The 21,847-nt window shown below is 52.1% G+C and overlaps 9 non-coding genes and 5 pseudogenes across 9 annotated transcripts; all 14 read left to right on the top strand.

The window, feature by feature from the left end:
• Positions 1–103: 103 nt before the first annotated feature.
• LOC132811498 (5S ribosomal RNA) lies at positions 104–213 on the top strand (annotated as a pseudogene).
• A 1,529-nt stretch (positions 214–1,742) lies between these two features.
• LOC132811491 (5S ribosomal RNA) lies at positions 1,743–1,851 on the top strand (annotated as a pseudogene).
• A 1,529-nt stretch (positions 1,852–3,380) lies between these two features.
• Positions 3,381–3,499, top strand: LOC132811463 (5S ribosomal RNA). Its single transcript, XR_009643275.1, has one exon. It is a non-coding gene; the product is annotated as a 5S ribosomal RNA (ribosomal RNA).
• Positions 3,500–5,034: 1,535 nt separating this feature from the next.
• Positions 5,035–5,153, top strand: LOC132811462 (5S ribosomal RNA). Its single transcript, XR_009643274.1, has one exon. It is a non-coding gene; the product is annotated as a 5S ribosomal RNA (ribosomal RNA).
• Positions 5,154–6,691: 1,538 nt separating this feature from the next.
• LOC132811460 (5S ribosomal RNA) lies at positions 6,692–6,810 on the top strand. The gene has a single exon (XR_009643272.1). It is a non-coding gene; the product is annotated as a 5S ribosomal RNA (ribosomal RNA).
• Positions 6,811–8,343: 1,533 nt separating this feature from the next.
• LOC132811459 (5S ribosomal RNA) lies at positions 8,344–8,462 on the top strand. The gene has a single exon (XR_009643271.1). It is a non-coding gene; the product is annotated as a 5S ribosomal RNA (ribosomal RNA).
• A 1,526-nt stretch (positions 8,463–9,988) lies between these two features.
• Positions 9,989–10,107, top strand: LOC132811458 (5S ribosomal RNA). The gene has a single exon (XR_009643270.1). It is a non-coding gene; the product is annotated as a 5S ribosomal RNA (ribosomal RNA).
• A 1,532-nt stretch (positions 10,108–11,639) lies between these two features.
• Positions 11,640–11,748, top strand: LOC132811493 (5S ribosomal RNA; annotated as a pseudogene).
• Positions 11,749–13,276: 1,528 nt separating this feature from the next.
• On the top strand, positions 13,277–13,395 carry LOC132811457 (5S ribosomal RNA). The gene has a single exon (XR_009643269.1). It is a non-coding gene; the product is annotated as a 5S ribosomal RNA (ribosomal RNA).
• A 1,532-nt stretch (positions 13,396–14,927) lies between these two features.
• LOC132811456 (5S ribosomal RNA) lies at positions 14,928–15,046 on the top strand. Its single transcript, XR_009643268.1, has one exon. It is a non-coding gene; the product is annotated as a 5S ribosomal RNA (ribosomal RNA).
• Positions 15,047–16,572: 1,526 nt separating this feature from the next.
• LOC132811489 (5S ribosomal RNA) lies at positions 16,573–16,685 on the top strand (annotated as a pseudogene).
• Positions 16,686–18,208: 1,523 nt separating this feature from the next.
• LOC132811454 (5S ribosomal RNA) lies at positions 18,209–18,327 on the top strand. The gene has a single exon (XR_009643267.1). It is a non-coding gene; the product is annotated as a 5S ribosomal RNA (ribosomal RNA).
• Positions 18,328–19,859: 1,532 nt separating this feature from the next.
• Positions 19,860–19,968, top strand: LOC132811487 (5S ribosomal RNA; annotated as a pseudogene).
• A 1,531-nt stretch (positions 19,969–21,499) lies between these two features.
• On the top strand, positions 21,500–21,618 carry LOC132811453 (5S ribosomal RNA). The gene has a single exon (XR_009643266.1). It is a non-coding gene; the product is annotated as a 5S ribosomal RNA (ribosomal RNA).
• The last annotated feature ends 229 nt before the right edge of the window (positions 21,619–21,847 follow it).

Below are 21,847 nucleotides of genomic sequence, written 5' to 3'. Positions count from 1 at the left end.
GAGAAAAGAGAAAAAAAAAACAAAGGGGATAAAGAGAAAGAGCAGCAAAGAAAATGTGGCTGGCCAGCACGCCTTGAAGTAGGGAGAAAAGGAAGGGGCCGGTGCCTACGGCCATACTAGTCTGAAAAACGTCTGATCTCGGAAGCTAAGCAGACTCAGGCCTGGTTAGTACTTGGATGGGAGACCGCCTGGGAATACCAGGTGCAGTAGGCTTTTTCCGCCAGCAGGGGCTGCTCAAGTCACCCCTCTGCACTTGTGTTGTGCCACGCAATGGAGCGGCAGGTTATTTTTGCTGCTGCTGCTGCTGCTGCTGTGCCGGCCATCAGTCGCCTGCAGGCACCAGACAGGGAGGGGAGGAGAGCGGAGCGCTGCCGAAATCAGCGAGAAAGACGGAAAGAAAGGGATTGGGGCTGCACGCTGTCTGCGGGTGGCAGTCAGGAAAGGAGGACAATAGGTGCAGGAGTTGGCCATTCTGCCTTTCGAGCCTGCACCACCATTCAATATGATCATGGCTGATCATCCTTAATCAGTATCCTGTTCCTGCCTTATCTCCGTAACCCTTGATTCCACTATCCTTGAGAGCTCTATGCAACTCTTTCTTAAATGAATCCAGAGACTGGGCCTCCACTGCCCTCTGGGGCAGAGCATTCCACACAGCCACCACTCTCTGGGTGAAGAAGTTTCTCCTCATCTCTGTCCTAAATGGTCTACCCCGTATTTTTAAGCAGTGTCCTCTGTTTCGGCACTCACCCAGCAGCGGAAACATGTTTCCTGCCGCCAGAGTGTCCAATCCTTTGATGATCTGAAATGTCTCAATCAGATCCCCTCTCAGTCTTCTAAACTCGAGGGTACACACAAGCCCAGTCGCTCCAGTCTTTCAGTGTAAGGTAATCCCGCCAGTCCAGGAATTGACCTGGTGAACCTACGCTGCATTCCCTCAATAGCCAGAATCAAATCTGGAGAGCAGAACTGCACACAGTACTCCAGGTGTGGTCTCACCAGGGCCCTGTACAGCTGCAAAAGAACCTCTTTGCTTCTATACTCCATCCCTCTTGTTATGAAGGCCAGCATGCTATTAGCCTTCTTCACTACCTGCTGTACCTGCATGCTTACCTTCATTGAGTGGTGTACAGGAACCCCCAGATCTCTCTGTCCTGCCCCTTGACCTAAATTGATTCCATTTAGGTAGTAATCTGCCTTCCACCAAAGTGGGTAACCATTGATTTATCCACATTAAATTGCATCTGGCCACTCACCTAACTTGTCCAGGTCACCCTGTAATCTGCTAACATCCTGATGACATTTCACCCTGCCAGCCAGCTTAGTATCATCAGCAAATTTGCTAATGTTATGGCTAATAGCATCTTGTAGATGGTTAAGATATATGGTAAAAAGCTGCGGTGCCAGTAGTGATCCCTGCGGTACCCCCCTGGCCACTGCCTGCCATTGGGAAAGGGAGGCGTGGAGGAGTGCGGAAGGATGAGAGAATGCAGGCTGCAGCCTGATGAAGCAGGGGGAGGGCTTGCAGTTGGCCTGCGTGGGGATGTGGGAGACTACAGGAGCCTGGTGGGCAAGGGCTGGCTGAAAGGCAGCTGGAGGGACGGAGGGAGGGAAGCACGCACAGAGGAGGAAGAGCAAAGAGAAAAGAGAAAAAAAAAACAAAGGGGATAAAGAGAAAGAGCAGCAAAGAAAATGTGGCTGGCCAGCACGCCTTGAAGTAGGGAGAAAAGGAAGGGGCCGGTGCCTACGGCCATACTAGTCTGAAAACGTCTGATCTCGGAAGCTAAGCAGACTCAGGCCTGGTTAGTACTTGGATGGGAGACCGCCTGGGAATACCAGGTGCAGTAGGCTTTTTCCGCCAGCAGGGGCTGCTCAAGTCACCCCTCTGCACTTGTGTTGTGCCACGCAATGGAGCGGCAGGTTATTTTTGCTGCTGCTGCTGCTGCTGCTGTGCCGGCCATCAGTCGCCTGCAGGCACCAGACAGGGAGGGGAGGAGAGCGGAGCGCTGCCGAAATCAGCGAGAAAGACGGAAAGAAAGGGATTGGGGCTGCACGCTGTCTGCGGGTGGCAGTCAGGAAAGGAGGACAATAGGTGCAGGAGTTGGCCATTCTGCCTTTCGAGCCTGCACCACCATTCAATATGATCATGGCTGATCATCCTTAATCAGTATCCTGTTCCTGCCTTATCTCCGTAACCCTTGATTCCACTATCCTTGAGAGCTCTATGCAACTCTTTCTTAAATGAATCCAGAGACTGGGCCTCCACTGCCCTCTGGGGCAGAGCATTCCACACAGCCACCACTCTCTGGGTGAAGAAGTTTCTCCTCATCTCTGTCCTAAATGGTCTACCCCGTATTTTTAAGCAGTGTCCTCTGTTTCGGCACTCACCCAGCAGCGGAAACATGTTTCCTGCCGCCAGAGTGTCCAATCCTTTGATGATCTGAAATGTCTCAATCAGATCCCCTCTCAGTCTTCTAAACTCGAGGGTACACACAAGCCCAGTCGCTCCAGTCTTTCAGTGTAAGGTAATCCCGCCAGTCCAGGAATTGACCTGGTGAACCTACGCTGCATTCCCTCAATAGCCAGAATCAAATCTGGAGAGCAGAACTGCACACAGTACTCCAGGTGTGGTCTCACCAGGGCCCTGTACAGCTGCAAAAGAACCTCTTTGCTTCTATACTCCATCCCTCTTGTTATGAAGGCCAGCATGCTATTAGCCTTCTTCACTACCTGCTGTACCTGCATGCTTACCTTCATTGAGTGGTGTACAGGAACCCCCAGATCTCTCTGTCCTGCCCCTTGACCTAAATTGATTCCATTTAGGTAGTAATCTGCCTTCCACCAAAGTGGGTAACCATTGATTTATCCACATTAAATTGCATCTGGCCACTCACCTAACTTGTCCAGGTCACCCTGTAATCTGCTAACATCCTGATGACATTTCACCCTGCCAGCCAGCTTAGTATCATCAGCAAATTTGCTAATGTTATGGCTAATAGCATCTTGTAGATGGTTAAGATATATGGTAAAAAGCTGCGGTGCCAGTAGTGATCCCTGCGGTACCCCCCTGGCCACTGCCTGCCATTGGGAAAGGGAGGCGTGGAGGAGTGCGGAAGGATGAGAGAATGCAGGCTGCAGCCTGATGAAGCAGGGGGAGGGCTTGCAGTTGGCCTGCGTGGGGATGTGGGAGACTACAGGAGCCTGGTGGGCAAGGGCTGGCTGAAAGGCAGCTGGAGGGACGGAGGGAGGGAAGCACGCACAGAGGAGGAAGAGCAAAGAGAAAAGAGAAAAAAAAAACAAAGGGGATAAAGAGAAAGAGCAGCAAAGAAAATGTGGCTGGCCAGCACGCCTTGAAGTAGGGAGAAAAGGAAGGGGCCGGTGCCTACGGCCATACTAGTCTGAAAACGCCCGATCTCGTCTGATCTCGGAAGCTAAGCAGACTCAGGCCTGGTTAGTACTTGGATGGGAGACCGCCTGGGAATACCAGGTGCAGTAGGCTTTTTCCGCCAGCAGGGGCTGCTCAAGTCACCCCTCTGCACTTGTGTTGTGCCACGCAATGGAGCGGCAGGTTATTTTTGCTGCTGCTGCTGCTGCTGCTGCTGCTGTGCCGGCCATCAGTCGCCTGCAGGCACCAGACAGGGAGGGGAGGAGAGCGGAGCGCTGCCGAAATCAGCGAGAAAGACGGAAAGAAAGGGATTGGGGCTGCACGCTGTCTGCGGGTGGCAGTCAGGAAAGGAGGACAATAGGTGCAGGAGTTGGCCATTCTGCCTTTCGAGCCTGCACCACCATTCAATATGATCATGGCTGATCATCCTTAATCAGTATCCTGTTCCTGCCTTATCTCCGTAACCCTTGATTCCACTATCCTTGAGAGCTCTATGCAACTCTTTCTTAAATGAATCCAGAGACTGGGCCTCCACTGCCCTCTGGGGCAGAGCATTCCACACAGCCACCACTCTCTGGGTGAAGAAGTTTCTCCTCATCTCTGTCCTAAATGGTCTACCCCGTATTTTTAAGCAGTGTCCTCTGTTTCGGCACTCACCCAGCAGCGGAAACATGTTTCCTGCCGCCAGAGTGTCCAATCCTTTGATGATCTGAAATGTCTCAATCAGATCCCCTCTCAGTCTTCTAAACTCGAGGGTACACACAAGCCCAGTCGCTCCAGTCTTTCAGTGTAAGGTAATCCCGCCAGTCCAGGAATTGACCTGGTGAACCTACGCTGCATTCCCTCAATAGCCAGAATCAAATCTGGAGAGCAGAACTGCACACAGTACTCCAGGTGTGGTCTCACCAGGGCCCTGTACAGCTGCAAAAGAACCTCTTTGCTTCTATACTCCATCCCTCTTGTTATGAAGGCCAGCATGCTATTAGCCTTCTTCACTACCTGCTGTACCTGCATGCTTACCTTCATTGAGTGGTGTACAGGAACCCCCAGATCTCTCTGTCCTGCCCCTTGACCTAAATTGATTCCATTTAGGTAGTAATCTGCCTTCCACCAAAGTGGGTAACCATTGATTTATCCACATTAAATTGCATCTGGCCACTCACCTAACTTGTCCAGGTCACCCTGTAATCTGCTAACATCCTGATGACATTTCACCCTGCCAGCCAGCTTAGTATCATCAGCAAATTTGCTAATGTTATGGCTAATAGCATCTTGTAGATGGTTAAGATATATGGTAAAAAGCTGCGGTGCCAGTAGTGATCCCTGCGGTACCCCCCTGGCCACTGCCTGCCATTGGGAAAGGGAGGCGTGGAGGAGTGCGGAAGGATGAGAGAATGCAGGCTGCAGCCTGATGAAGCAGGGGGAGGGCTTGCAGTTGGCCTGCGTGGGGATGTGGGAGACTACAGGAGCCTGGTGGGCAAGGGCTGGCTGAAAGGCAGCTGGAGGGACGGAGGGAGGGAAGCACGCACAGAGGAGGAAGAGCAAAGAGAAAAGAGAAAAAAAAAACAAAGGGGATAAAGAGAAAGAGCAGCAAAGAAAATGTGGCTGGCCAGCACGCCTTGAAGTAGGGAGAAAAGGAAGGGGCCGGTGCCTACGGCCATACTAGTCTGAAAACGCCCGATCTCGTCTGATCTCGGAAGCTAAGCAGACTCAGGCCTGGTTAGTACTTGGATGGGAGACCGCCTGGGAATACCAGGTGCAGTAGGCTTTTTCCGCCAGCAGGGGCTGCTCAAGTCACCCCTCTGCACTTGTGTTGTGCCACGCAATGGAGCGGCAGGTTATTTTTGCTGCTGCTGCTGCTGCTGCTGCTGCTGCTGTGCCGGCCATCAGTCGCCTGCAGGCACCAGACAGGGAGGGGAGGAGAGCGGAGCGCTGCCGAAATCAGCGAGAAAGACGGAAAGAAAGGGATTGGGGCTGCACGCTGTCTGCGGGTGGCAGTCAGGAAAGGAGGACAATAGGTGCAGGAGTTGGCCATTCTGCCTTTCGAGCCTGCACCACCATTCAATATGATCATGGCTGATCATCCTTAATCAGTATCCTGTTCCTGCCTTATCTCCGTAACCCTTGATTCCACTATCCTTGAGAGCTCTATGCAACTCTTTCTTAAATGAATCCAGAGACTGGGCCTCCACTGCCCTCTGGGGCAGAGCATTCCACACAGCCACCACTCTCTGGGTGAAGAAGTTTCTCCTCATCTCTGTCCTAAATGGTCTACCCCGTATTTTTAAGCAGTGTCCTCTGTTTCGGCACTCACCCAGCAGCGGAAACATGTTTCCTGCCGCCAGAGTGTCCAATCCTTTGATGATCTGAAATGTCTCAATCAGATCCCCTCTCAGTCTTCTAAACTCGAGGGTACACACAAGCCCAGTCGCTCCAGTCTTTCAGTGTAAGGTAATCCCGCCAGTCCAGGAATTGACCTGGTGAACCTACGCTGCATTCCCTCAATAGCCAGAATCAAATCTGGAGAGCAGAACTGCACACAGTACTCCAGGTGTGGTCTCACCAGGGCCCTGTACAGCTGCAAAAGAACCTCTTTGCTTCTATACTCCATCCCTCTTGTTATGAAGGCCAGCATGCTATTAGCCTTCTTCACTACCTGCTGTACCTGCATGCTTACCTTCATTGAGTGGTGTACAGGAACCCCCAGATCTCTCTGTCCTGCCCCTTGACCTAAATTGATTCCATTTAGGTAGTAATCTGCCTTCCACCAAAGTGGGTAACCATTGATTTATCCACATTAAATTGCATCTGGCCACTCACCTAACTTGTCCAGGTCACCCTGTAATCTGCTAACATCCTGATGACATTTCACCCTGCCAGCCAGCTTAGTATCATCAGCAAATTTGCTAATGTTATGGCTAATAGCATCTTGTAGATGGTTAAGATATATGGTAAAAAGCTGCGGTGCCAGTAGTGATCCCTGCGGTACCCCCCTGGCCACTGCCTGCCATTGGGAAAGGGAGGCGTGGAGGAGTGCGGAAGGATGAGAGAATGCAGGCTGCAGCCTGATGAAGCAGGGGGAGGGCTTGCAGTTGGCCTGCGTGGGGATGTGGGAGACTACAGGAGCCTGGTGGGCAAGGGCTGGCTGAAAGGCAGCTGGAGGGACGGAGGGAGGGAAGCACGCACAGAGGAGGAAGAGCAAAGAGAAAAGAGAAAAAAAAAACAAAGGGGATAAAGAGAAAGAGCAGCAAAGAAAATGTGGCTGGCCAGCACGCCTTGAAGTAGGGAGAAAAGGAAGGGGCCGGTGCCTACGGCCATACTAGTCTGAAAACGCCCGATCTCGTCTGATCTCGGAAGCTAAGCAGACTCAGGCCTGGTTAGTACTTGGATGGGAGACCGCCTGGGAATACCAGGTGCAGTAGGCTTTTTCCGCCAGCAGGGGCTGCTCAAGTCACCCCTCTGCACTTGTGTTGTGCCACGCAATGGAGCGGCAGGTTATTTTTTGCTGCTGCTGCTGCTGCTGCTGCTGTGCCGGCCATCAGTCGCCTGCAGGCACCAGACAGGGAGGGGAGGAGAGCGGAGCGCTGCCGAAATCAGCGAGAAAGACGGAAAGAAAGGGATTGGGGCTGCACGCTGTCTGCGGGTGGCAGTCAGGAAAGGAGGACAATAGGTGCAGGAGTTGGCCATTCTGCCTTTCGAGCCTGCACCACCATTCAATATGATCATGGCTGATCATCCTTAATCAGTATCCTGTTCCTGCCTTATCTCCGTAACCCTTGATTCCACTATCCTTGAGAGCTCTATGCAACTCTTTCTTAAATGAATCCAGAGACTGGGCCTCCACTGCCCTCTGGGGCAGAGCATTCCACACAGCCACCACTCTCTGGGTGAAGAAGTTTCTCCTCATCTCTGTCCTAAATGGTCTACCCCGTATTTTTAAGCAGTGTCCTCTGTTTCGGCACTCACCCAGCAGCGGAAACATGTTTCCTGCCGCCAGAGTGTCCAATCCTTTGATGATCTGAAATGTCTCAATCAGATCCCCTCTCAGTCTTCTAAACTCGAGGGTACACACAAGCCCAGTCGCTCCAGTCTTTCAGTGTAAGGTAATCCCGCCAGTCCAGGAATTGACCTGGTGAACCTACGCTGCATTCCCTCAATAGCCAGAATCAAATCTGGAGAGCAGAACTGCACACAGTACTCCAGGTGTGGTCTCACCAGGGCCCTGTACAGCTGCAAAAGAACCTCTTTGCTTCTATACTCCATCCCTCTTGTTATGAAGGCCAGCATGCTATTAGCCTTCTTCACTACCTGCTGTACCTGCATGCTTACCTTCATTGAGTGGTGTACAGGAACCCCCAGATCTCTCTGTCCTGCCCCTTGACCTAAATTGATTCCATTTAGGTAGTAATCTGCCTTCCACCAAAGTGGGTAACCATTGATTTATCCACATTAAATTGCATCTGGCCACTCACCTAACTTGTCCAGGTCACCCTGTAATCTGCTAACATCCTGATGACATTTCACCCTGCCAGCCAGCTTAGTATCATCAGCAAATTTGCTAATGTTATGGCTAATAGCATCTTGTAGATGGTTAAGATATATGGTAAAAAGCTGCGGTGCCAGTAGTGATCCCTGCGGTACCCCCCTGGCCACTGCCTGCCATTGGGAAAGGGAGGCGTGGAGGAGTGCGGAAGGATGAGAGAATGCAGGCTGCAGCCTGATGAAGCAGGGGGAGGGCTTGCAGTTGGCCTGCGTGGGGATGTGGGAGACTACAGGAGCCTGGTGGGCAAGGGCTGGCTGAAAGGCAGCTGGAGGGACGGAGGGAGGGAAGCACGCACAGAGGAGGAAGAGCAAAGAGAAAAGAGAAAAAAAAAACAAAGGGGATAAAGAGAAAGAGCAGCAAAGAAAATGTGGCTGGCCAGCACGCCTTGAAGTAGGGAGAAAAGGAAGGGGCCGGTGCCTACGGCCATACTAGTCTGAAAACGCCCGATCTCGTCTGATCTCGGAAGCTAAGCAGACTCAGGCCTGGTTAGTACTTGGATGGGAGACCGCCTGGGAATACCAGGTGCAGTAGGCTTTTTCCGCCAGCAGGGGCTGCTCAAGTCACCCCTCTGCACTTGTGTTGTGCCACGCAATGGAGCGGCAGGTTATTTTTGCTGCTGCTGCTGCTGCTGTGCCGGCCATCAGTCGCCTGCAGGCACCAGACAGGGAGGGGAGGAGAGCGGAGCGCTGCCGAAATCAGCGAGAAAGACGGAAAGAAAGGGATTGGGGCTGCACGCTGTCTGCGGGTGGCAGTCAGGAAAGGAGGACAATAGGTGCAGGAGTTGGCCATTCTGCCTTTCGAGCCTGCACCACCATTCAATATGATCATGGCTGATCATCCTTAATCAGTATCCTGTTCCTGCCTTATCTCCGTAACCCTTGATTCCACTATCCTTGAGAGCTCTATGCAACTCTTTCTTAAATGAATCCAGAGACTGGGCCTCCACTGCCCTCTGGGGCAGAGCATTCCACACAGCCACCACTCTCTGGGTGAAGAAGTTTCTCCTCATCTCTGTCCTAAATGGTCTACCCCGTATTTTTAAGCAGTGTCCTCTGTTTCGGCACTCACCCAGCAGCGGAAACATGTTTCCTGCCGCCAGAGTGTCCAATCCTTTGATGATCTGAAATGTCTCAATCAGATCCCCTCTCAGTCTTCTAAACTCGAGGGTACACACAAGCCCAGTCGCTCCAGTCTTTCAGTGTAAGGTAATCCCGCCAGTCCAGGAATTGACCTGGTGAACCTACGCTGCATTCCCTCAATAGCCAGAATCAAATCTGGAGAGCAGAACTGCACACAGTACTCCAGGTGTGGTCTCACCAGGGCCCTGTACAGCTGCAAAAGAACCTCTTTGCTTCTATACTCCATCCCTCTTGTTATGAAGGCCAGCATGCTATTAGCCTTCTTCACTACCTGCTGTACCTGCATGCTTACCTTCATTGAGTGGTGTACAGGAACCCCCAGATCTCTCTGTCCTGCCCCTTGACCTAAATTGATTCCATTTAGGTAGTAATCTGCCTTCCACCAAAGTGGGTAACCATTGATTTATCCACATTAAATTGCATCTGGCCACTCACCTAACTTGTCCAGGTCACCCTGTAATCTGCTAACATCCTGATGACATTTCACCCTGCCAGCCAGCTTAGTATCATCAGCAAATTTGCTAATGTTATGGCTAATAGCATCTTGTAGATGGTTAAGATATATGGTAAAAAGCTGCGGTGCCAGTAGTGATCCCTGCGGTACCCCCCTGGCCACTGCCTGCCATTGGGAAAGGGAGGCGTGGAGGAGTGCGGAAGGATGAGAGAATGCAGGCTGCAGCCTGATGAAGCAGGGGGAGGGCTTGCAGTTGGCCTGCGTGGGGATGTGGGAGACTACAGGAGCCTGGTGGGCAAGGGCTGGCTGAAAGGCAGCTGGAGGGACGGAGGGAGGGAAGCACGCACAGAGGAGGAAGAGCAAAGAGAAAAGAGAAAAAAAAAACAAAGGGGATAAAGAGAAAGAGCAGCAAAGAAAATGTGGCTGGCCAGCACGCCTTGAAGTAGGGAGAAAAGGAAGGGGCCGGTGCCTACGGCCATACTAGTCTGAAAACGCCCGATCTCGTCTGATCTCGGAAGCTAAGCAGACTCAGGCCTGGTTAGTACTTGGATGGGAGACCGCCTGGGAATACCAGGTGCAGTAGGCTTTTTCCGCCAGCAGGGGCTGCTCAAGTCACCCCTCTGCACTTGTGTTGTGCCACGCAATGGAGCGGCAGGTTATTTTTTGCTGCTGCTGCTGCTGCTGCTGCTGTGCCGGCCATCAGTCGCCTGCAGGCACCAGACAGGGAGGGGAGGAGAGCGGAGCGCTGCCGAAATCAGCGAGAAAGACGGAAAGAAAGGGATTGGGGCTGCACGCTGTCTGCGGGTGGCAGTCAGGAAAGGAGGACAATAGGTGCAGGAGTTGGCCATTCTGCCTTTCGAGCCTGCACCACCATTCAATATGATCATGGCTGATCATCCTTAATCAGTATCCTGTTCCTGCCTTATCTCCGTAACCCTTGATTCCACTATCCTTGAGAGCTCTATGCAACTCTTTCTTAAATGAATCCAGAGACTGGGCCTCCACTGCCCTCTGGGGCAGAGCATTCCACACAGCCACCACTCTCTGGGTGAAGAAGTTTCTCCTCATCTCTGTCCTAAATGGTCTACCCCGTATTTTTAAGCAGTGTCCTCTGTTTCGGCACTCACCCAGCAGCGGAAACATGTTTCCTGCCGCCAGAGTGTCCAATCCTTTGATGATCTGAAATGTCTCAATCAGATCCCCTCTCAGTCTTCTAAACTCGAGGGTACACACAAGCCCAGTCGCTCCAGTCTTTCAGTGTAAGGTAATCCCGCCAGTCCAGGAATTGACCTGGTGAACCTACGCTGCATTCCCTCAATAGCCAGAATCAAATCTGGAGAGCAGAACTGCACACAGTACTCCAGGTGTGGTCTCACCAGGGCCCTGTACAGCTGCAAAAGAACCTCTTTGCTTCTATACTCCATCCCTCTTGTTATGAAGGCCAGCATGCTATTAGCCTTCTTCACTACCTGCTGTACCTGCATGCTTACCTTCATTGAGTGGTGTACAGGAACCCCCAGATCTCTCTGTCCTGCCCCTTGACCTAAATTGATTCCATTTAGGTAGTAATCTGCCTTCCACCAAAGTGGGTAACCATTGATTTATCCACATTAAATTGCATCTGGCCACTCACCTAACTTGTCCAGGTCACCCTGTAATCTGCTAACATCCTGATGACATTTCACCCTGCCAGCCAGCTTAGTATCATCAGCAAATTTGCTAATGTTATGGCTAATAGCATCTTGTAGATGGTTAAGATATATGGTAAAAAGCTGCGGTGCCAGTAGTGATCCCTGCGGTACCCCCCTGGCCACTGCCTGCCATTGGGAAAGGGAGGCGTGGAGGAGTGCGGAAGGATGAGAGAATGCAGGCTGCAGCCTGATGAAGCAGGGGGAGGGCTTGCAGTTGGCCTGCGTGGGGATGTGGGAGACTACAGGAGCCTGGTGGGCAAGGGCTGGCTGAAAGGCAGCTGGAGGGACGGAGGGAGGGAAGCACGCACAGAGGAGGAAGAGCAAAGAGAAAAGAGAAAAAAAAACAAAGGGGATAAAGAGAAAGAGCAGCAAAGAAAATGTGGCTGGCCAGCACGCCTTGAAGTAGGGAGAAAAGGAAGGGGCCGGTGCCTACGGCCATACTAGTCTGAAAACGCCTGATCTCGGAAACTAAGCAGACTCAGGCCTGGTTAGTACTTGGATGGGAGACCGCCTGGGAATACCAGGTGCAGTAGGCTTTTTCCGCCAGCAGGGGCTGCTCAAGTCACCCCTCTGCACTTGTGTTGTGCCACGCAATGGAGCGGCAGGTTATTTTGCTGCTGCTGCTGCTGCTGCTGTGCCGGCCATCAGTCGCCTGCAGGCACCAGACAGGGAGGGGAGGAGAGCGGAGCGCTGCCGAAATCAGCGAGAAAGACGGAAAGAAAGGGATTGGGGCTGCACGCTGTCTGCGGGTGGCAGTCAGGAAAGGAGGACAATAGGTGCAGGAGTTGGCCATTCTGCCTTTCGAGCCTGCACCACCATTCAATATGATCATGGCTGATCATCCTTAATCAGTATCCTGTTCCTGCCTTATCTCCGTAACCCTTGATTCCACTATCCTTGAGAGCTCTATGCAACTCTTTCTTAAATGAATCCAGAGACTGGGCCTCCACTGCCCTCTGGGGCAGAGCATTCCACACAGCCACCACTCTCTGGGTGAAGAAGTTTCTCCTCATCTCTGTCCTAAATGGTCTACCCCGTATTTTTAAGCAGTGTCCTCTGTTTCGGCACTCACCCAGCAGCGGAAACATGTTTCCTGCCGCCAGAGTGTCCAATCCTTTGATGATCTGAAATGTCTCAATCAGATCCCCTCTCAGTCTTCTAAACTCGAGGGTACACACAAGCCCAGTCGCTCCAGTCTTTCAGTGTAAGGTAATCCCGCCAGTCCAGGAATTGACCTGGTGAACCTACGCTGCATTCCCTCAATAGCCAGAATCAAATCTGGAGAGCAGAACTGCACACAGTACTCCAGGTGTGGTCTCACCAGGGCCCTGTACAGCTGCAAAAGAACCTCTTTGCTTCTATACTCCATCCCTCTTGTTATGAAGGCCAGCATGCTATTAGCCTTCTTCACTACCTGCTGTACCTGCATGCTTACCTTCATTGAGTGGTGTACAGGAACCCCCAGATCTCTCTGTCCTGCCCCTTGACCTAAATTGATTCCATTTAGGTAGTAATCTGCCTTCCACCAAAGTGGGTAACCATTGATTTATCCACATTAAATTGCATCTGGCCACTCACCTAACTTGTCCAGGTCACCCTGTAATCTGCTAACATCCTGATGACATTTCACCCTGCCAGCCAGCTTAGTATCATCAGCAAATTTGCTAATGTTATGGCTAATAGCATCTTGTAGATGGTTAAGATATATGGTAAAAAGCTGCGGTGCCAGTAGTGATCCCTGCGGTACCCCCCTGGCCACTGCCTGCCATTGGGAAAGGGAGGCGTGGAGGAGTGCGGAAGGATGAGAGAATGCAGGCTGCAGCCTGATGAAGCAGGGGGAGGGCTTGCAGTTGGCCTGCGTGGGGATGTGGGAGACTACAGGAGCCTGGTGGGCAAGGGCTGGCTGAAAGGCAGCTGGAGGGACGGAGGGAGGGAAGCACGCACAGAGGAGGAAGAGCAAAGAGAAAAGAGAAAAAAAAAACAAAGGGGATAAAGAGAAAGAGCAGCAAAGAAAATGTGGCTGGCCAGCACGCCTTGAAGTAGGGAGAAAAGGAAGGGGCCGGTGCCTACGGCCATACTAGTCTGAAAACGCCCGATCTCGTCTGATCTCGGAAGCTAAGCAGACTCAGGCCTGGTTAGTACTTGGATGGGAGACCGCCTGGGAATACCAGGTGCAGTAGGCTTTTTCCGCCAGCAGGGGCTGCTCAAGTCACCCCTCTGCACTTGTGTTGTGCCACGCAATGGAGCGGCAGGTTATTTTTGCTGCTGCTGCTGCTGCTGCTGCTGTGCCGGCCATCAGTCGCCTGCAGGCACCAGACAGGGAGGGGAGGAGAGCGGAGCGCTGCCGAAATCAGCGAGAAAGACGGAAAGAAAGGGATTGGGGCTGCACGCTGTCTGCGGGTGGCAGTCAGGAAAGGAGGACAATAGGTGCAGGAGTTGGCCATTCTGCCTTTCGAGCCTGCACCACCATTCAATATGATCATGGCTGATCATCCTTAATCAGTATCCTGTTCCTGCCTTATCTCCGTAACCCTTGATTCCACTATCCTTGAGAGCTCTATGCAACTCTTTCTTAAATGAATCCAGAGACTGGGCCTCCACTGCCCTCTGGGGCAGAGCATTCCACACAGCCACCACTCTCTGGGTGAAGAAGTTTCTCCTCATCTCTGTCCTAAATGGTCTACCCCGTATTTTTAAGCAGTGTCCTCTGTTTCGGCACTCACCCAGCAGCGGAAACATGTTTCCTGCCGCCAGAGTGTCCAATCCTTTGATGATCTGAAATGTCTCAATCAGATCCCCTCTCAGTCTTCTAAACTCGAGGGTACACACAAGCCCAGTCGCTCCAGTCTTTCAGTGTAAGGTAATCCCGCCAGTCCAGGAATTGACCTGGTGAACCTACGCTGCATTCCCTCAATAGCCAGAATCAAATCTGGAGAGCAGAACTGCACACAGTACTCCAGGTGTGGTCTCACCAGGGCCCTGTACAGCTGCAAAAGAACCTCTTTGCTTCTATACTCCATCCCTCTTGTTATGAAGGCCAGCATGCTATTAGCCTTCTTCACTACCTGCTGTACCTGCATGCTTACCTTCATTGAGTGGTGTACAGGAACCCCCAGATCTCTCTGTCCTGCCCCTTGACCTAAATTGATTCCATTTAGGTAGTAATCTGCCTTCCACCAAAGTGGGTAACCATTGATTTATCCACATTAAATTGCATCTGGCCACTCACCTAACTTGTCCAGGTCACCCTGTAATCTGCTAACATCCTGATGACATTTCACCCTGCCAGCCAGCTTAGTATCATCAGCAAATTTGCTAATGTTATGGCTAATAGCATCTTGTAGATGGTTAAGATATATGGTAAAAAGCTGCGGTGCCAGTAGTGATCCCTGCGGTACCCCCCTGGCCACTGCCTGCCATTGGGAAAGGGAGGCGTGGAGGAGTGCGGAAGGATGAGAGAATGCAGGCTGCAGCCTGATGAAGCAGGGGGAGGGCTTGCAGTTGGCCTGCGTGGGGATGTGGGAGACTACAGGAGCCTGGTGGGCAAGGGCTGGCTGAAAGGCAGCTGGAGGGACGGAGGGAGGGAAGCACGCACAGAGGAGGAAGAGCAAAGAGAAAAGAGAAAAAAAAAACAAAGGGGATAAAGAGAAAGAGCAGCAAAGAAAATGTGGCTGGCCAGCACGCCTTGAAGTAGGGAGAAAAGGAAGGGGCCGGTGCCTACGGCCATACTAGTCTGAAAACGCCCGATCTCGTCTGATCTCGGAAGCTAAGCAGACTCAGGCCTGGTTAGTACTTGGATGGGAGACCGCCTGGGAATACCAGGTGCAGTAGGCTTTTTCCGCCAGCAGGGGCTGCTCAAGTCACCCCTCTGCACTTGTGTTGTGCCACGCAATGGAGCGGCAGGTTATTTTTGCTGCTGCTGCTGCTGCTGTGCCGGCCATCAGTCGCCTGCAGGCACCAGACAGGGAGGGGAGGAGAGCGGAGCGCTGCCGAAATCAGCGAGAAAGACGGAAAGAAAGGGATTGGGGCTGCACGCTGTCTGCGGGTGGCAGTCAGGAAAGGAGGACAATAGGTGCAGGAGTTGGCCATTCTGCCTTTCGAGCCTGCACCACCATTCAATATGATCATGGCTGATCATCCTTAATCAGTATCCTGTTCCTGCCTTATCTCCGTAACCCTTGATTCCACTATCCTTGAGAGCTCTATGCAACTCTTTCTTAAATGAATCCAGAGACTGGGCCTCCACTGCCCTCTGGGGCAGAGCATTCCACACAGCCACCACTCTCTGGGTGAAGAAGTTTCTCCTCATCTCTGTCCTAAATGGTCTACCCCGTATTTTTAAGCAGTGTCCTCTGTTTCGGCACTCACCCAGCAGCGGAAACATGTTTCCTGCCGCCAGAGTGTCCAATCCTTTGATGATCTGAAATGTCTCAATCAGATCCCCTCTCAGTCTTCTAAACTCGAGGGTACACACAAGCCCAGTCGCTCCAGTCTTTCAGTGTAAGGTAATCCCGCCAGTCCAGGAATTGACCTGGTGAACCTACGCTGCATTCCCTCAATAGCCAGAATCAAATCTGGAGAGCAGAACTGCACACAGTACTCCAGGTGTGGTCTCACCAGGGCCCTGTACAGCTGCAAAAGAACCTCTTTGCTTCTATACTCCATCCCTCTTGTTATGAAGGCCAGCATGCTATTAGCCTTCTTCACTACCTGCTGTACCTGCATGCTTACCTTCATTGAGTGGTGTACAGGAACCCCCAGATCTCTCTGTCCTGCCCCTTGACCTAAATTGATTCCATTTAGGTAGTAATCTGCCTTCCACCAAAGTGGGTAACCATTGATTTATCCACATTAAATTGCATCTGGCCACTCACCTAACTTGTCCAGGTCACCCTGTAATCTGCTAACATCCTGATGACATTTCACCCTGCCAGCCAGCTTAGTATCATCAGCAAATTTGCTAATGTTATGGCTAATAGCATCTTGTAGATGGTTAAGATATATGGTAAAAAGCTGCGGTGCCAGTAGTGATCCCTGCGGTACCCCCCTGGCCACTGCCTGCCATTGGGAAAGGGAGGCGTGGAGGAGTGCGGAAGGATGAGAGAATGCAGGCTGCAGCCTGATGAAGCAGGGGGAGGGCTTGCAGTTGGCCTGCGTGGGGATGTGGGAGACTACAGGAGCCTGGTGGGCAAGGGCTGGCTGAAAGGCAGCTGGAGGGACGGAGGGAGGGAAGCACGCACAGAGGAGGAAGAGCAAAGAGAAAAGAGAAAAAAAAAACAAAGGGGATAAAGAGAAAGAGCAGCAAAGAAAATGTGGCTGGCCAGCACGCCTTGAAGTAGGGAGAAAAGGAAGGGGCCGGTGCCTACGGCCATACTAGTCTGAAAACGCCCGTCTGATCTCGGAAGCTAAGCAGACTCAGGCCTGGTTAGTACTTGGATGGGAGACCGCCTGGGAATACCAGGTGCAGTAGGCTTTTTCCGCCAGCAGGGGCTGCTCAAGTCACCCCTCTGCACTTGTGTTGTGCCACGCAATGGAGCGGCAGGTTATTTTTGCTGCTGCTGCTGCTGTGCCGGCCATCAGTCGCCTGCAGGCACCAGACAGGGAGGGGAGGAGAGCGGAGCGCTGCCGAAATCAGCGAGAAAGACGGAAAGAAAGGGATTGGGGCTGCACGCTGTCTGCGGGTGGCAGTCAGGAAAGGAGGACAATAGGTGCAGGAGTTGGCCATTCTGCCTTTCGAGCCTGCACCACCATTCAATATGATCATGGCTGATCATCCTTAATCAGTATCCTGTTCCTGCCTTATCTCCGTAACCCTTGATTCCACTATCCTTGAGAGCTCTATGCAACTCTTTCTTAAATGAATCCAGAGACTGGGCCTCCACTGCCCTCTGGGGCAGAGCATTCCACACAGCCACCACTCTCTGGGTGAAGAAGTTTCTCCTCATCTCTGTCCTAAATGGTCTACCCCGTATTTTTAAGCAGTGTCCTCTGTTTCGGCACTCACCCAGCAGCGGAAACATGTTTCCTGCCGCCAGAGTGTCCAATCCTTTGATGATCTGAAATGTCTCAATCAGATCCCCTCTCAGTCTTCTAAACTCGAGGGTACACACAAGCCCAGTCGCTCCAGTCTTTCAGTGTAAGGTAATCCCGCCAGTCCAGGAATTGACCTGGTGAACCTACGCTGCATTCCCTCAATAGCCAGAATCAAATCTGGAGAGCAGAACTGCACACAGTACTCCAGGTGTGGTCTCACCAGGGCCCTGTACAGCTGCAAAAGAACCTCTTTGCTTCTATACTCCATCCCTCTTGTTATGAAGGCCAGCATGCTATTAGCCTTCTTCACTACCTGCTGTACCTGCATGCTTACCTTCATTGAGTGGTGTACAGGAACCCCCAGATCTCTCTGTCCTGCCCCTTGACCTAAATTGATTCCATTTAGGTAGTAATCTGCCTTCCACCAAAGTGGGTAACCATTGATTTATCCACATTAAATTGCATCTGGCCACTCACCTAACTTGTCCAGGTCACCCTGTAATCTGCTAACATCCTGATGACATTTCACCCTGCCAGCCAGCTTAGTATCATCAGCAAATTTGCTAATGTTATGGCTAATAGCATCTTGTAGATGGTTAAGATATATGGTAAAAAGCTGCGGTGCCAGTAGTGATCCCTGCGGTACCCCCCTGGCCACTGCCTGCCATTGGGAAAGGGAGGCGTGGAGGAGTGCGGAAGGATGAGAGAATGCAGGCTGCAGCCTGATGAAGCAGGGGGAGGGCTTGCAGTTGGCCTGCGTGGGGATGTGGGAGACTACAGGAGCCTGGTGGGCAAGGGCTGGCTGAAAGGCAGCTGGAGGGACGGAGGGAGGGAAGCACGCACAGAGGAGGAAGAGCAAAGAGAAAAGAGAAAAAAAAAACAAAGGGGATAAAGAGAAAGAGCAGCAAAGAAAATGTGGCTGGCCAGCACGCCTTGAAGTAGGGAGAAAAGGAAGGGGCCGGTGCCTACGGCCATACTAGTCTGAAAACGCCCGATCTCGTCTGATCTCGGAAGCTAAGCAGACTCAGGCCTGGTTAGTACTTGGATGGGAGACCGCCTGGGAATACCAGGTGCAGTAGGCTTTTTCCGCCAGCAGGGGCTGCTCAAGTCACCCCTCTGCACTTGTGTTGTGCCACGCAATGGAGCGGCAGGTTATTTTTGCTGCTGCTGCTGCTGCTGCTGCTGTGCCGGCCATCAGTCGCCTGCAGGCACCAGACAGGGAGGGGAGGAGAGCGGAGCGCTGCCGAAATCAGCGAGAAAGACGGAAAGAAAGGGATTGGGGCTGCACGCTGTCTGCGGGTGGCAGTCAGGAAAGGAGGACAATAGGTGCAGGAGTTGGCCATTCTGCCTTTCGAGCCTGCACCACCATTCAATATGATCATGGCTGATCATCCTTAATCAGTATCCTGTTCCTGCCTTATCTCCGTAACCCTTGATTCCACTATCCTTGAGAGCTCTATGCAACTCTTTCTTAAATGAATCCAGAGACTGGGCCTCCACTGCCCTCTGGGGCAGAGCATTCCACACAGCCACCACTCTCTGGGTGAAGAAGTTTCTCCTCATCTCTGTCCTAAATGGTCTACCCCGTATTTTTAAGCAGTGTCCTCTGTTTCGGCACTCACCCAGCAGCGGAAACATGTTTCCTGCCGCCAGAGTGTCCAATCCTTTGATGATCTGAAATGTCTCAATCAGATCCCCTCTCAGTCTTCTAAACTCGAGGGTACACACAAGCCCAGTCGCTCCAGTCTTTCAGTGTAAGGTAATCCCGCCAGTCCAGGAATTGACCTGGTGAACCTACGCTGCATTCCCTCAATAGCCAGAATCAAATCTGGAGAGCAGAACTGCACACAGTACTCCAGGTGTGGTCTCACCAGGGCCCTGTACAGCTGCAAAAGAACCTCTTTGCTTCTATACTCCATCCCTCTTGTTATGAAGGCCAGCATGCTATTAGCCTTCTTCACTACCTGCTGTACCTGCATGCTTACCTTCATTGAGTGGTGTACAGGAACCCCCAGATCTCTCTGTCCTGCCCCTTGACCTAAATTGATTCCATTTAGGTAGTAATCTGCCTTCCACCAAAGTGGGTAACCATTGATTTATCCACATTAAATTGCATCTGGCCACTCACCTAACTTGTCCAGGTCACCCTGTAATCTGCTAACATCCTGATGACATTTCACCCTGCCAGCCAGCTTAGTATCATCAGCAAATTTGCTAATGTTATGGCTAATAGCATCTTGTAGATGGTTAAGATATATGGTAAAAAGCTGCGGTGCCAGTAGTGATCCCTGCGGTACCCCCCTGGCCACTGCCTGCCATTGGGAAAGGGAGGCGTGGAGGAGTGCGGAAGGATGAGAGAATGCAGGCTGCAGCCTGATGAAGCAGGGGGAGGGCTTGCAGTTGGCCTGCGTGGGGATGTGGGAGACTACAGGAGCCTGGTGGGCAAGGGCTGGCTGAAAGGCAGCTGGAGGGACGGAGGGAGGGAAGCACGCACAGAGGAGGAAGAGCAAAGAGAAAAGAGAAAAAAAAAACAAAGGGGATAAAGAGAAAGAGCAGCAAAGAAAATGTGGCTGGCCAGCACGCCTTGAAGTAGGGAGAAAAGGAAGGGGCCGGTGCCTACGGCCATACTAGTCTGAAAACGCCTGATCTCGGAAGCTAAGCAGACTCAGGCCTGGTTAGTACTTGGATGGGAGACCGCCTGGGAATACCAGGTGCAGTAGGCTTTTTCCGCCAGCAGGGGCTGCTCAAGTCACCCCTCTGCACTTGTGTTGTGCCACGCAATGGAGCGGCAGGTTATTTTGCTGCTGCTGCTGCTGCTGCTGCTGTGCCGGCCATCAGTCGCCTGCAGGCACCAGACAGGGAGGGGAGGAGAGCGGAGCGCTGCCGAAATCAGCGAGAAAGACGGAAAGAAAGGGATTGGGGCTGCACGCTGTCTGCGGGTGGCAGTCAGGAAAGGAGGACAATAGGTGCAGGAGTTGGCCATTCTGCCTTTCGAGCCTGCACCACCATTCAATATGATCATGGCTGATCATCCTTAATCAGTATCCTGTTCCTGCCTTATCTCCGTAACCCTTGATTCCACTATCCTTGAGAGCTCTATGCAACTCTTTCTTAAATGAATCCAGAGACTGGGCCTCCACTGCCCTCTGGGGCAGAGCATTCCACACAGCCACCACTCTCTGGGTGAAGAAGTTTCTCCTCATCTCTGTCCTAAATGGTCTACCCCGTATTTTTAAGCAGTGTCCTCTGTTTCGGCACTCACCCAGCAGCGGAAACATGTTTCCTGCCGCCAGAGTGTCCAATCCTTTGATGATCTGAAATGTCTCAATCAGATCCCCTCTCAGTCTTCTAAACTCGAGGGTACACACAAGCCCAGTCGCTCCAGTCTTTCAGTGTAAGGTAATCCCGCCAGTCCAGGAATTGACCTGGTGAACCTACGCTGCATTCCCTCAATAGCCAGAATCAAATCTGGAGAGCAGAACTGCACACAGTACTCCAGGTGTGGTCTCACCAGGGCCCTGTACAGCTGCAAAAGAACCTCTTTGCTTCTATACTCCATCCCTCTTGTTATGAAGGCCAGCATGCTATTAGCCTTCTTCACTACCTGCTGTACCTGCATGCTTACCTTCATTGAGTGGTGTACAGGAACCCCCAGATCTCTCTGTCCTGCCCCTTGACCTAAATTGATTCCATTTAGGTAGTAATCTGCCTTCCACCAAAGTGGGTAACCATTGATTTATCCACATTAAATTGCATCTGGCCACTCACCTAACTTGTCCAGGTCACCCTGTAATCTGCTAACATCCTGATGACATTTCACCCTGCCAGCCAGCTTAGTATCATCAGCAAATTTGCTAATGTTATGGCTAATAGCATCTTGTAGATGGTTAAGATATATGGTAAAAAGCTGCGGTGCCAGTAGTGATCCCTGCGGTACCCCCCTGGCCACTGCCTGCCATTGGGAAAGGGAGGCGTGGAGGAGTGCGGAAGGATGAGAGAATGCAGGCTGCAGCCTGATGAAGCAGGGGGAGGGCTTGCAGTTGGCCTGCGTGGGGATGTGGGAGACTACAGGAGCCTGGTGGGCAAGGGCTGGCTGAAAGGCAGCTGGAGGGACGGAGGGAGGGAAGCACGCACAGAGGAGGAAGAGCAAAGAGAAAAGAGAAAAAAAAAACAAAGGGGATAAAGAGAAAGAGCAGCAAAGAAAATGTGGCTGGCCAGCACGCCTTGAAGTAGGGAGAAAAGGAAGGGGCCGGTGCCTACGGCCATACTAGTCTGAAAACGCCCGATCTCGTCTGATCTCGGAAGCTAAGCAGACTCAGGCCTGGTTAGTACTTGGATGGGAGACCGCCTGGGAATACCAGGTGCAGTAGGCTTTTTCCGCCAGCAGGGGCTGCTCAAGTCACCCCTCTGCACTTGTGTTGTGCCACGCAATGGAGCGGCAGGTTATTTTTTGCTGCTGCTGCTGCTGCTGCTGCTGCTGTGCCGGCCATCAGTCGCCTGCAGGCACCAGACAGGGAGGGGAGGAGAGCGGAGCGCTGCCGAAATCAGCGAGAAAGACGGAAAGAAAGGGATTGGGGCTGCACGCTGTCTGCGGGTGGCAGT

The sequence above is a fragment of the Hemiscyllium ocellatum genome, unplaced genomic scaffold (assembly GCF_020745735.1).
Source record: "Hemiscyllium ocellatum isolate sHemOce1 unplaced genomic scaffold, sHemOce1.pat.X.cur. scaffold_2220_pat_ctg1, whole genome shotgun sequence".
NCBI lineage: Eukaryota > Metazoa > Chordata > Chondrichthyes > Orectolobiformes > Hemiscylliidae > Hemiscyllium > Hemiscyllium ocellatum.
This window is presented reverse-complemented; position numbering and strand designations above follow the sequence as displayed.